The 4,845-nt window shown below is 36.3% G+C and overlaps 1 protein-coding gene across 1 annotated transcript in view; it reads right to left on the bottom strand.

Moving 5' to 3' along the window:
- slc6a16a (solute carrier family 6 member 16a) overlaps nt 1-1,272 on the bottom strand; it is a 38,724-nt gene extending 37,452 nt beyond the window's left edge. Inside the window, exon 1 of the mRNA XM_056453233.1 lies at nt 870-1,272. The gene's annotated coding sequence lies outside the window, so the exon portion shown is untranslated. The remainder of the gene's footprint in view (nt 1-869) is intronic.
- Nucleotides 1,273-4,845: the final 3,573 nt, after the last annotated feature.

Here is a 4,845-nt window from a genome sequence, read left to right as displayed (position 1 = left end):
GATTGCACAGCACTACACGATAAACACTGACTGAATTAAACTCTGACACCATTTGAGATGAGATTTAAATCAATTTCAAAATATTATTCTGTTTTCATTTAAGTGTTTACAGAGTATCAGATATACTGAAAATATAGATTCAGTACTGTATATAAAATCAACGAAGGCAAAACATTAAAAAACAAAGCTTATGCATCATAGAGAATAATAGTTAGACAATTGTAGAGTTGATCTGAATCTTTTATCTCAAATGGTGTCAGAGTTTAATTGACATTTAACATTAAAAGTTATTTTAAAAATATTCTAAAATAAATAAAACAAATTCCAAAACCTTCTCTCTGATAAGTCTTGTGCAATAACCAGGATATATTTGCTACATTGTTTGGTGCATGTTTTTGGTCTGAACATTTTGGTACTATTTTATGTTATAATTTCATATGGTTGAATTGTTTAATTCATTCGTATGGTTATTTTGTAATCGAGAAATTAAGCCTTGTGCAACATAAAGGGCACATATTTATGTCTACCGTTATCTGACATATTTTTGACTATAACAGGAGCAAATAATTCAATTGGTTTGAAACCGAATGTCTAATGAATGTCAAACTAACTTTACACTGCGGCTAAATAATAAGTAGCATGTCACAAGTTGTCACTAAACCAATGTGCGAATGTAAAACCAACCTCAATTTGCATATAATATGCAAGTTAGTTTTGCGTTATGGATACAAACTATTTTTAAAAAGTACCTCTAAGGCAATGTAACAAACCACACATACGCATTGCATTGAAGAGAAACGTACTTTAAAAGTTTACAGTCACGATCACTGAGAAGAAAACTTACAGCGACAAAGTTCTCCGACTCTTACCTCGCAGCTGGTTTCAGGGGGAGATTCCCTGTGGTCGTTTTTGTTTTGTTTAAACCGCTAATCTTCGACTGGCAGGCTCGGTGTTATCGATTCACTTAATAATCCAGTCGTTCAGACCCCCCTTGCAATATTTTTACCCCTCTCTTCGACTCCGCCACGTTGGAGGAGGACCCCGAATGTACAACTTTGGTAAAAGGCAAATGTAAGAACAGCGCTCTGTCATTGGAGAACAACTCGTGGGCTTTTTCACCTCTGCTGTAGTGGGACCCTCCCCTTCTTGACAGTTCTTTGTGTCACATTACAGCCCACTCTCCTCACTGGTTCCTTTTAAGAAATCATTTATTACGTGTATAAAGCGTCTAAAGCTATATTATGTCACACATGGAGCGACGTTGAACTGTAAATCAGTTTGGTAGTACTTGACAATGCATGACTTCTAAGTTCCGCCCCCCGCCACGCCTCTTGTTTATATTTCGAGAAAGCACACTGTATTCACGTGCATAATTAGTTTGCATTGAATGTGGCTAAACATAAGATGTTACATTCTCTTGAATGCTATGAGTGAATGTAATATAGTTATTGAGGGTAGTTCTTATCGTCCTAAACTTCTTGTAAGCATGCTGACATGTTATGTAACATTTCTCATTCCGCCAAGAAGGACAATAGCACTTTCTTAACACACGAGGGCGCCATCGCTTTATCGAAGCTTTCTGATATTCATAGGTTTTAACAGCATGTTAGAGTTCTGTCATACTTATTTTTGCTTAATATCCCCAAAAGGGCTTACTTACAGGTGTACGGATGTGGTAAACATTATTTTGTGTAATTTGGGATGTAAGAGGAGGTTTAAATGTAGAACCGGACCGATGGAGATTTTAAACGATGACTCGATTCATTTGAACCATTCACAGATTCGTTGAGTAACACTCATCTGATCCATTCGAGTAGGACTTAAAGTACGATATCTGTCAGTGAAAGTGCGAGAGGGAAGTTGTAGAGTTGTATTCAGTGCGATCAGGATTGTGTGTTATATTTTTTACTAAGACGTTTTGGGAAATTTGACCTGTGAAAATGTAACACGTACACGACGGCGCCATCGCTTTTATTGATGCTTTCTAATATTCATAGGCTTAAACCACATATTAGTGTTCAGTCATGCTTATTTTCACTGAAATGGTTTACAGACATACGGATATTAGGCATTATTCTGTGTAATTTGGGATGGAAGAGGAGGTTTAAACAATGGGTTTTAAATGTATGACCGATGGAGATTTTAAACAGTGAGTCGATTGCTTTGAATCATTTACAGATTGGTTAAGTAACACTTACTTTATTCATTCGAGTGGGATTTAAAATATAATATATGTCGACGAATTTTTTAGGGGGAAGTTGTAGAGTTGTATGCAATGCGATTAGGATTGTGTATAACATGTTTACTAAGAAGATTTGTGATATTTGACCTGCGAAAATCTAATACACGAGGGCGCCATCGCATTATCGAAGCTTTCTGATATTTATAGATTTAACAGCATATTAGAGTTCTGTCATGATTATTTTTGCTCAATATTACTGAAAGGGGTTACTTACAGGTGTACGGATGTGGTAAACATTATTTTGTGTAATTTGGGGTGTAAGGGGAGGTTTAAACATAGGACCGGACCGATGGAGATTTTAAACGATGAGTCGATTCATTTGAACCATTCACAGATTCGGAGTTGTAGAGTTTTATTTAGTTTAGTTTTATTAAGTTTTATTAAGAGTTTTTTTTTAGAGTTGTATTTAGTGCGATTGGGATTGTGTTTCACATTTTTCACCAAGAAGTTTTTTGAAATCTGACCTGCGAAAATGTATATGAAGAGACTGACGCACTGACTGCACAGATAAAGATGAAGGTTTGTTGAAAATTATAAAAATACAAATTATATCAATATATAAAGAAACAGGGTTACCACATTTTTACTATTATGATACCATTTAAGAAAACAAATGTTTTAAGGACAGTTAGCCCCCAAAAAAGTACATTTTCTGACCATTTACTCAAACTCAAATGGTTGTAAGCATTTAGAAATCTCTTTCTCCTGTTGAACACAAACAAGATATTCTAAATAATGTTGGAAACGAGCAGCCAATCATGACATCCATAGTAGGAACCCAAATTCTCAGTTTCATGCTAATTTTTATATGGTTATGCAAATCTATATTTGAATGCTGAGAAAAATAGATATGGTGCTTCAAGAAAGAGTCAAAACCCTTAAGAGTTTTAAAAATGTTTCATTGTGGGGTTTTTTTTTCAGATAATGAGTAAAATATTATTTGTGGGAAACATGATATGAGGATACTTTACATAAATTAGATAACCCATAACAAAAACATATATTTGTATTAAACAAATAGACAAGAACATATAATAATAATTATTATTATTATGTTGGGCGGCACGGTGGCACAGTGGGTAGCGCTGTTGCCTCACAGCAAGAAGGTCGCTGGTTCGAGCCTTTCTGGGTCAGTCGGCATGTCTCCGGGTGCTCTAGTTTTCCCCACAAGTCTAAAGACATGAGGTATAGGTAAATTGGGTAAGGTAAAATTGTCCGTAGTGTATGAGTGTGTATGTGTGTTTTCCAGTACTGGGTTGCAGCTGGAAGGGCATCCGCTGCATAAAACCTATGCTGGATAAGTTGGTGGTTCATTTCGCTGTGGTGACCCCTGATTTATAAAAGGACTAAGCCGAATAGAAAATGAATGAATTAACTATTATTATTATTAATATTAATATTATTATTATAAGAACATTTATGTCTCAAGTCTGTGCAGATTGTGAATTTTTCACAGTGAATTTTTACTCCATGTTTTGACGTCATCCGTTAATAATTGTATTGCAAATCTTTAAACGTACAAATGCAAGCCGTAGCGTTGCAGTTCTTAAGAGAAAAGGGGTAATTGCAAGATGTAAACTGAGAATTCTGACCTTTGTTCTTGGAATTTTGATTAACCAGCATTTTCATTCCAGGAAGGCAGATCCATGCACAGCGGAAATGCAGGTACATTAGGTGTCATGTTAACTTAATTCACAGTTCCTGGTACTCTACTTGGCAAAGTATCGACAGCAATAGTCACAATTCATATGAAAACGACACAATCACTGCAAGCCACAGATTATGTAAAATAAGATAATATCTCTCTAATTGTATCAGCCGATGTGTAAAGATGTGTAATGTAGCTGTGTGAACATAAACAACATCTCTGAATGTAAGACACTCAAAGTTCAATGCAAAGGGAGACATTGGCTTTTACAGAGTTAGCTTAGCAAAGGCTACGGCGAACATAGTTTGGGAACTACAAAAAAAATACATCCGGGATAGTGAGATCACAAACGCTTCAGGTTACGTGCATTCACCATGCGCATTCACCCCACGCAGCGAACGGGCGTGACCAGAGGTGGTGTAATGTCATAGCAGAGAAAGCTAAATTGGTGTCCAAACGCTGCTAGTTCCACAGAGCTTCTTCTGTTTGTTTATTTGGGCTTCCAATGGACATGACACAGAGAGAGAAGTGCTTACAGTTTAATTTTAATTATGCTCCAGAGAATTATAATAAAGATATAGCTAGCATTTGACAAAGGAGAGCTTCCACAATCTCTCCCAGAGTAGTGCTGGATTCATCTAACAACTTCTCAAAGAAGGAGCAGCTCCTTGCATAATAGAAGAAGCTGTGGATTGTGAGCCACAACCTGTAAGTCTTTTTATTTGTTAAAATGGATCTATTACATGCACAGTTTCTAGCGCTAACAGTATGTTGTAGCAAGGTCCTACACAAGGATGTAAACAATAGGAAATGCTGTTTGGCACCGCTAATAATTTATCTACAAATTCATATTTATCCGTCAAACCCCTGTAAACAGCCACAATCTTCAGCAGTGCTTCAGTGTCTCTATGGGGCCGCTTTCCTTGTGTTCTACATCTCAAATAACAAACTGGCA

This window comes from Danio aesculapii, chromosome 3, assembly GCF_903798145.1.
Source record: "Danio aesculapii chromosome 3, fDanAes4.1, whole genome shotgun sequence".
Taxonomy (NCBI): domain Eukaryota; kingdom Metazoa; phylum Chordata; class Actinopteri; order Cypriniformes; family Danionidae; genus Danio; species Danio aesculapii.
This window is presented reverse-complemented; position numbering and strand designations above follow the sequence as displayed.